The 9,820-nt window shown below is 41.5% G+C and overlaps 1 non-coding gene across 1 annotated transcript; it reads right to left on the bottom strand.

The window, feature by feature from the left end:
• Nucleotides 1-8,471: 8,471 nt before the first annotated feature.
• On the bottom strand, nt 8,472-8,576 carry LOC126295521 (U6 spliceosomal RNA). Its single transcript, XR_007552503.1, has one exon. It is a non-coding gene; the product is annotated as a U6 spliceosomal RNA (small nuclear RNA).
• Between the last annotated feature and the right edge of the window lie 1,244 nt (nt 8,577-9,820).

Here is a 9,820-nt window from a genome sequence, read left to right as displayed (position 1 = left end):
GCCTGTGGTTCTGTCAGTGTGATCATGTGATGTATCTGACCCCCAGGAATGTGTCAATAAAGTTTCCCCTTCCTGAGACAATGAATTCACGGTGTTCTTATTTCAATTTCCAGGAGTGTAGAAACAACGAAACAAACATGCCAAATTTAAAGCGACGTAAAATCCTCAAGATTGGCGACTTTTTACAGAAGATCGAAATTTAGCGCGGGCTTCAATGCGAGATGCCTATAACAGTTTGCACAACGAAACTTTGTCTCGAAACAGGGAAGAAAATGCAAAGAGACTCTGGTACTATGTGAAGTATGTTAGCGTCAGGAAACAATCAATGCCTTCTTTGCGCGATAGCAATGGAGACACTATCGAAGACAGTGCTGCCAAAGCTGAGTTACTAAACACAGCCTTCCGCAATGCCTTCACAAAAGAAGACGAAGTAAATATTCCAGAATTCGAATCGAGAACAGCTGCCAACATCAGTAACTTAGAAGTAGATGTCTTGGGACTAGTGAAGCAATTTAAATCACTTAATAAAAGCAAGCCTTCTGGTCCAGACTGTATACCAATTAGGTTCCTTTCGGAGTATGCTGATGCATTAGCTCCATACTTAACAATCATACACAACCGTTCACTCGACGAAAGCTCCGTACCGAAATACTGGAAAGTTGCGCAGGTCACACCAATATTCAAGAAAGGTAGCAGGAGTAATCCACTGAATTACAGCTCGATATCGTTAACGTCGATATGCAGCAGGATTCTGGAACATATATTGTGTTCGAACATTATGAATTACCTCGAAGGAAAGGGTCAATTGACACACAGTCAACATGGGTTTAGAAAACAACCTTCCTGTGAAACACAACTAGCTCTTTATTCACATGGAGTGTTGAGTGCTATTGAGAAGGGATTTCAGATTGTTTCCGTATTTCTGGATTTCCAGAAGGCTTTTGACACTGTACCACAGAAGCGGCTCGTAGTGAAGTTGCGTGCTTATGGAATATCGTCTCAGTTATGTGACTGGATTTGTGATTTCCTGTCAGAGAGGTCACAGTTCGAAGTAATTGACGGAAAGTCATCGACTAAAACAGAAGTGATATCTGGCGTTCCCCAAGGTAGTGTTATAGGCCCTTTGCTGTTCCTTATCTATATTAACGATTTTGGAGACATTATGAGTGGCCGTCTTCGATTCTTTGCAGATGACGCTATCGTTTATCGATTAATGAAGTCATCATAAGACCAAAACAAACTGCAAAACGATTTAGAAAATATATCTGAATGGTGCGAAAAGTGGCAGTTGACCCCAGATAACAAAAAGTGTGAGGTCATCCACATGAGTGCTAAAAGGAATTCGTTTAACTTCGGTTACACCATAAATCAGTCTAATCTAAAAGCCATAAATTCAGCTAAATACCTAGGTATTACAATTACGAACACACAGAAAATGTTGTGGCGAAGGCTAACCAAAGACTGCGTTTTATTGGCAGGACACTTAGAAAATGTAACAGACCTACTAAGGAGACTGCCTACACTACGCTTGTCCGTCCTCTTTTAGAATACTGCTGCGCGGTGTGGGATCCTTACCAGATAGGACTGACGGAGTACATGGAAAAAGTTCAGAGAAGGGCATCACGTTTTGTATGTTCGCGAAATATGGGAGAGAGTGTCACAGAAATGATACAGGATTTGGCTTGGAAATCATTAAAAGAAAGGCGTTTTTCATTGTGACGGAATCTTCTCACGAAATTCTAATCAACAACTTTCTCCTCCGAATGCGAAAATATTTTTTTTAACACCGACCTACATAGGGAGGAAAGATCGTCAAGACAAAATAAGGGAAATCAGAACTCGTACGGAAAGATACAGCCGTTCATTCTTTCCGCGCTATACGAGATTGGAATAATAGAGAATTGTGAAGGTAGTTCGATGGAACCTCGGCCAGGTACTTAAATGTGATTTGCAGAGTATCCATGTAGATGTAGATGTGGGTGAACATCAGTTTTGAAAAAGCAGTTAGCTCAGTTAAAAAAAAAAAATGGCTAGGTACGAATAGGACTTGCACTCTGAGCGTTGCGTACAAACTTAATTATCTCTCGGTTACAGGTCTTCCAAGACTTTCGAGAATGTTTTAAATTTAACTTTGAAGTCTGATAACAAATTAAAAAAGAAATATTTTTTCACGTGATATAACTACAAGTCCACAATTCTCCGATTTTTCCGTGTTGGTGAGAGTGTTTGCGAGTATCAAAATACGTGACATAAATAGCCGTATCTTTTGACTGGCACAGACTTAGAAGCTTACATTTATTACTTCAGCAGGAGACTATAGACCTTAGTATGAGAAATAAATTTCAACTTCATACGTCTACTCGTTCCTGAGATAAAGGATGTTGACAGACGGACGAACAGAAAGACAACCAGATACCAAGTGGCAAAAAAAATTTTTTTCGTGTGGTTTAGTTACAAATTAACAGTTTTCGGATTTTTTCCTTTAGTTTTGCTCTGAAACCTTGCCTTTTACCATATTTCATAGTTCTTCGTCAACAGAAAGTACCCTATCGATGGCAGGCAATGTAAATCTCCTGACACAAAAACCAACAACTTCATTATCAAAAAGAGATTTGAAAGTGCATGGATTTCTCTGATAGTAACTAGGCTTCTGCCATATAGTTACACGTGTAGCAAATTTCTATGTCACTTTATGCTCTCCTCAAGCACAGGCCATGAAGACCCAAAGGTACCGACCGGCCACCGTGTCATCCTCAGTCCACAGGAGTCACTGTATGCGGATATGGTGGGGCATGTTGTCAGCACACCGCTCTCCTGACAGTATGTCAGTTTCCGAGACCGGAGCCGCTGCTTCTCAATCGAGTAGCTCCTCAGTTTGCCGCACAAGGGTTGAGTGCACCCCGCTTGCCGAGAGCGCTCGGCAGACCGGATGGTCACCCATCCAAGTGCCAGCCCAGCCCGACAGCGCTTAACTGCGGTGATCTGACGGGATCCGGTGTTACCACTGCGGTAAGGCCTCACTTTATATTATTTTTTAAGAAATCGTGTTTGCTTCTCCTGTAAAATTTAAGAAAATGGAATGACGAGGTTTTCATTACCTACCGTTGCTATATATTTTAATGGGTGAGTTTCCCAGTATCAAAATATGTGACATAAATGGCTGTAGCTTTTGATTGCTTTGTCTTAGAAGCTACAAGGTTTTAAACAGCCATAACATAAATTTCAACTCGACGAATCTATCCATTCCTCAGAAAAAAGGTTTCTTAACAGTTGAAAAGACAGACAGAAACAAAGTGATCCTATGAAGCTTCTGTTTATATAGATTGGGACATGGAATCCTAAAAAGAACGCATCCACAAGGCCAGATTTATTTTTGTGTTCCTAAAAACTCCTTGTGGGATGGAAATGCATGGGAGCTGAGCTACCATCCAGTAGCTCGATTTCATATACAGGTGAAAATTATTGAATTATATGAAAAAGACGTAAATTGGTTACAAAGTACAGCATGCACACACACTTTATTCAGGGTGAAAACGCCTCTACAAATATTCGGATTTAGGTTACGACATGTTCGATGTGCCTGCCATCATTTGCGGTGATGTGGCGCAGACGAATAGCGAAATTCTGCATGACCCTCTGAAGTGTCAGAACATCGACGCTGTCTTTGACCTCCTGAATGGCTGTTTTCACCTGAGCACTGGTTTTGGGGTTATTGCTGTACACCTTGTCTTTAATATAGCCCCACAAAAAGGTCTCGCATGTGTTCAGAATCGGAGAATATGGTACCTCAGAGACAGAAAGCGGTCCCCATTAAGTGCTCCTCCAGGACATCAAACATTCTCCTGTTTCGATAGGGTCGAGCTGCGTCTTGTACGAACCAACTCTTGTCGAAATCAGGATCTCTGTGCATATTGGGGTTGAAATCATCTTACAAAACTTTCACGTACCGTTCGGTAGTCACCGTGCCATCGAAGCATATCGCACCGATTATTCTGTGACTGGATATTGCACACCACACAGCCACCTTTTAAGGATGAAGAGACTTCTCGATCGCGAAATGCGGATTTTCAGTCCCCCAAATGCGCCAGTTTCGCTTATTGATGAACCCACCTAAATGAAAATGGGGTTCGTCGCTGAACCATACAGCGCATACTAATTCCCATCGTGCTCTGCGGCCAACCGCGTTCGTAACGCGAACCACTCCGAAGTGGGAACATTTTTATTTATATAGTTCAAAAATTGTCACCCTCTATTTCCCGGCAATACGAGGGCTCTTGTACATGCATGTGGCCTCGAAATTTATTGCAGCGCACATTTCTGGGCAACATTGGCCAGCCATCTTGCCGAATTGCGACTGCATTCAGTGTACCAGGAACGTTGTTGGGCTATATTGTGGAATTTCTGTTTTCCGTGTAAATGTGCCTTTCAAAGGAAAGGGCACTTAGAGGTAACACCCGTCACCAACCCACGCACAGGAGCGCACTTTCGGAGTCATCGAATTGTGCGTACAGCAGGAAATACTCTGTAGTTAACGTGTGTGTGTGTGTGTGTGTGTGTGTGGAAGCGGTTTCTCTTCCCGACGCGCCAAGCACGCGCGTCTCGGCAACACGCCCGCAGTTCCTGTTCCCCCTCCCTCTCGCTCACGCACAAGCACGTGCACACACGCATGTCCTTTGTGCTGGCACATCTGCCATGGCCAGCCGTCTCTTCCCTCCCGCAGCAGGCCTTTACGGCAGCTGCGCTCGGTGTCACGATTCCCCCTCCACACTCAACCGCCAACATCTACGAACTAGAACCAGCACTTGCGTGACGTCACTTAAGAGGGCGCTGTTCCCTGCTCCGTCGCCTCGCGGCCCAATTCGACTAGTCACACGCACAGACCTTCAGATGTCAGACACTCAGATCGATACCAACGTTGTGTGTCGATAGAGTATCAACCAAAACTCCGATTTAGTTCATACTATGTGCTATCGTAAGGCAGAACTTCTGGAGAACAAAGCCGGTATTACACTCTAAAATTTCTTTGTCCACTATCATTGTCAAAGAAATTTGATGGTGTAATAGGTAACTTTGTCAAACGTCATCAAATATATGATCAAATATAGGGCCTCGCTGTAAGTTTGATCAAAGAAGTCGATTGTCTTCTGTTCACTGCAAATGTGACATGTTACCACGTGGAGCGCTAGAATCGCTGCAGCGTTCTGTGATCTGTAGTGTTTTTACAAACATCGCCAGTAAAACGCAATTGGTGTGTACCGACAACTACAAAATTAATAGAGATGTATGTAGCTGATGAGCCGCTTTGCAACGTGAGGCACCCTGAATACAAAAATAGATTAAGAAGATTGGAGACCTGACCTAACTCTCTCCTGTGGCAAGGAATAGGAGTGTTACAGTGAGTCTGTCTTCTGCAGATATAACAGTTCTTAAGTGAGTATTGTGCTCTATGATATGAGGATACACTTCACTCAGCACATACAGAAATGTTGCTTATCCGTTCTTAAGTAACAAATGTGCGACCTGACGTCCACCACTATGAGCTCACGTAACAAGTTTTGTTGAATGCTTTTATCGTCTCGTCGTGAAACCCAGGGCTTCACCCAGGTACGTTTCCTTTTTTTCCCCCCGCTTCTCTTCCGCATGTGCACACAGAGCAATTGTGGCACATGCAACTGCTGTGGTTAATAATGAGAGGTTGTTGTCAGCCAATTTTGACGAAAAATATGATGACAGTGTAATACCACTTTTTAGCGCCACGTCAAAGATCTTTGTCAAATATATTTGACGAATATTTGAGCTCATATTTGATCAAATCTTTGACAAAGAAATTTGATAGTGTGAAACTGGCCTTAGTTTGGGTTATGTGGGTGAGTTGGTAGACCGTGATACTGTCGTGGAGAGGGTCCCGGGTTCTGGTTTATCCACAAAAACCTCGACAAATGGCCATGGAAAAGCGTTCGGGTAACAACGATAAGAGAAAAATTGAAAAGAAAAGAATATACAAACGAAAACGTATAAAAACTATAGCAACGTTAAGCAACTATAGGAATACAATAGCTTAACAGAAAGAAATGTTTAAAAATGTATCGTTGTTAGTAATTTAAATAGAGACATATGGTTACAAAAAAAAAGGTTCAAAATTCACTATAGCAATTTTTTTAACTGTTTACTCACAAAATTGTTATAAGGGAGAACAGTTTCCTAACGTATAAAAGGACTTTTCGGAGTTTAAGAAAAAATCCATACAGAAGAATTTGTTACTGTTAAACTTCCACATTATATAACACTTTCCCTACAAAAGTTAATTTTCATTTGTCTCCTTACATATGACAACCGACATACTCTTTATTCAGGGCTGTAAAATTTCTTAACCCCATTTTTTTCTTGCAGAATTGTATACTCATCTAAGAAACAAATCCCTAAGCTCAAGTCATCAAACTGCAACACTCTTTGTTTTTTGTTTTGACATACCGGTACTACATATAGTTAATATTAACTTATACATTTTTTTTCTTATGTCAGTTAGTGCTCTTTTTACTGAACAAAACTTGCTGTAGGAATGTTCTTTGGCAGTCTGCTTTCGCTTCACCAGTTGAAAGTAGCAAACCTATCGCTTACGTTTGTATAGTACGGTGTAGCATTCTGCCGGACATATACGACAGAACAGACACCACTCGTAATGTTGCATAGCGACTGTCGCGTACGTACAACAGTGGAAATAAATGAAGATGAAACAGTGTGTGTGGCGTTCCTGCAGGACATAATTGATCAATGGAATGCGTCGAACGTCACAGAATAGGAAATATTAGATGTCGGCGAGCTCACACCAGATGGCGCAGAATCCGTTTGTGACCAAGGGAATGGACTATAGTCGACGTTATGTACGACGGCTGTTTGAAAATTTCGTGTAAAAATAGAAACTATTTACGTGTTTGGGGTAAAACTTTTTTTTATTTCTAGGCATAGTCTCCTTTTGGACTTATACATTTCGTCCAACGCTGTTTTAATTTGTTGATCCCTTCCGAATAATAGTAATTGTCCAAGTCTGAAAAATAGCTATTAGTTGCTGCAATCACCTCTTCGTTTTAATAAAATCTTTGTCCCGCCAGCCATTTCTTCAAATTGGGGAACAGATAGTAGTCCGAGGGAGCCAAGTCTATAGAACAGGGGGGATGTGAAACGAAATGGAATCCTATTTCCATTAATTTTGCGACCACAACTGCTGAGGTGTGTGCTGGTGCATTGCTGTGATGGAAAAGGATCGCTGGCGTTTTTCTTGCGTTCGGTTTCCAAGCGGTCCAATAACGATGAATAATGTGCGCGTGTAATAGTTTTACCCTTTTTCAGATAGTCGAGGAGCATTATCCCTTGCGAATCTCAAAAGACAGTCGCCATAACCTTTCCAGCCGCAGGAATGGTCTTTGCCTTTTTTGGTGCAGATTCTCCCTTGGTAATCCATTGTTTAGATTGTTGTTTGGTCTCAGGAGTATAGTAATGTATCCAAGTTTCATACACAGCGACAAAACGATGCTTAAAGTCCTGCAGATTCTTCCTGAACAGCTGCAAACCATCCTGCAACACTTCACACGATTCCGTTTTTGGTCAAGCGTGAGCAGTAGCGGAACCCATCTTGCGGATATCTTTCTCACGTGCAAATGTTTATGCAAAATATTATGTACCCATTCATTCAACATTCCCACAGCACTAGCAATCTCACCCATCTTAACTCTTCAGTCATCCATCACCATATCATGGATTTTATCAGTGATTTCTGGAGTCATAACCTGCACAGGGCGTCCAGAACGTTCAGCGTCACTTGTGCCCATATTGCCACTCCGAAAACTTTGAAACCACTTATAAACTGTTCTATTCGAAGGTGCAGATTCACCGCAATGTTTTTCAAGCTTCTCTTTAGTCTCCGGAGGCGTTTTGCCTTTCATAAAGTAATGTTTAATCACCACACGAAATTATTTTTCGTCAATTTTTTGAGTATCACTCGACTTCCTTGATTGACACGAATGCCAAACACAAAGAAATAGACCAATAGGGCGGAAACTTGGTGTGCGTTCTTTTCAAAGATGCTACTAACTAAACATGACCTCTATACGCGCCGGTGGTGCCATCTCTCGGACTTTTCACGGAATTTTCAAACGCCCGTTCCAGTTGTTATTAATCTTATTATTTTGTTTATTATCAGTGCTATAAGTTTTTTCATTATTATTATTATTATTATTAGTATTAGTATTATTACTATTACTTCCGCACGTGTGAGCAGTTGTTTATTTTTCTGTTCTGATTGTATATTCTGTGAAACTACGGGTGTGTTCTACAGATTCACTACTTTCAGAGAAACAAAGCGAAAGCAGACTGCCACGAGGACATTGTTGTGAACTTGACGCTTGTTCAACTTCATTATTGATACATTAACTTACTTTATTGCAGGAGGCTTCTAACCCTCTGACCGAACACGCTGAGCTGCCGTGCCAGCCGCGATTTTTCGTCTCGTCCTTCCGCGCGGGTCATGCTAATCTTCTCTGTATCGTTCCAATTTCAGTAAATCTACCGCCGAAGCGAATACTACCTTTGGTGCGACGATATAACGCTCTACCAGTTTACCCACGGCTGTCACACATGTTGCTCACTCCCAATTATACTTTTTATGTACGCCTTAGCTCTGGTGTTACTTCGTTTACGCCAGTTTTGCTGGACAATAGCACATAGTACGAACTAAATCTGAGTTTTGTTTGATTCTCTACCGACACGCAACGTTTGATACAGACCTGAGTGTCTGACATCTGAAGGTATGGACGGAGTTTTGATTGATTGTCTATCGACACACAACGTTTGATATATATTAAAAACGATACTAAAAAAAAAGACACCCAAAATCGGGGTCGTCTTACATGCATGATAGATGATAAACATAGATTGAAAGTTACACAAATTAAAATAATTATAAAATACAATAAATCACTCACTAATGCATTTAATACTTAAATTTCCAGGTGCGTTATCACAAACGGCTAGCTTCTACATCTACATGACTACTCTGCAATTCACATTTAAGTGCTTGGCAGAGGGTTCATCGAACCACAATCATACTAACGGGAAAAACGAACACCTAAACCTTTCTGTTCGAGCTCTGATTTCTCTTATTTTATTTTGATGATCATTCCTACCTATGTAGGTTGGGCTCAACAAAACATTTTCGCATTCGGAAGAGAAAGTTGGTGACTGAAATTTCGTAAAAAGGTCTCGGCGCGACGAAAAACGTCTATGCTGTAATGACTTCCATCCCAACTCGTGTATCATATCTGCCACACTCTCTCCCCTATAACGTGATAATACAAAACGAGCTGCCCTTTTTTGCACCCTTTCGATGTCCTCTGTCAATCCCACCTGGTAAGGATCCCACACCGCGCAGCAATATTCTAACAGAGGACGAACGAGTGTAGTGTAAGCTGTCTCTTTAGTGGACTTGTTGCAACTTCTAAGTGTCCTGCCAATGAAACACAACCTTTGGCTCGCCTTCTGACAATATTATCTATGTGGTCCTTCCAACTGAAGTTGTTCGTAATTTTAACACCCAGGTACTTAGTTGAATTGACAGCCTTGAGAATTGTACTATTTATCGAGTAATCGAATTCCAACGGATTTCTTTTGGAACTCATGTGGATCATCTCACACTTTTCGTTATTTAGCGTCAACTGCCACCTGACACACCATACAGCAATCTTTTCTAAATCGCTTTGCAACTGATACTGGTCTTCGGATGACCTTACTAGACGGTAAATTACAGCATCATCTGCGAACAGTCTAA

The sequence above is a fragment of the Schistocerca gregaria genome, chromosome 11, assembly GCF_023897955.1.
Source record: "Schistocerca gregaria isolate iqSchGreg1 chromosome 11, iqSchGreg1.2, whole genome shotgun sequence".
Classification (NCBI taxonomy): domain Eukaryota; kingdom Metazoa; phylum Arthropoda; class Insecta; order Orthoptera; family Acrididae; genus Schistocerca; species Schistocerca gregaria.
Note: the sequence above shows the minus strand (reverse complement) of the source record. Positions and strands in the feature narration are given on the sequence as shown.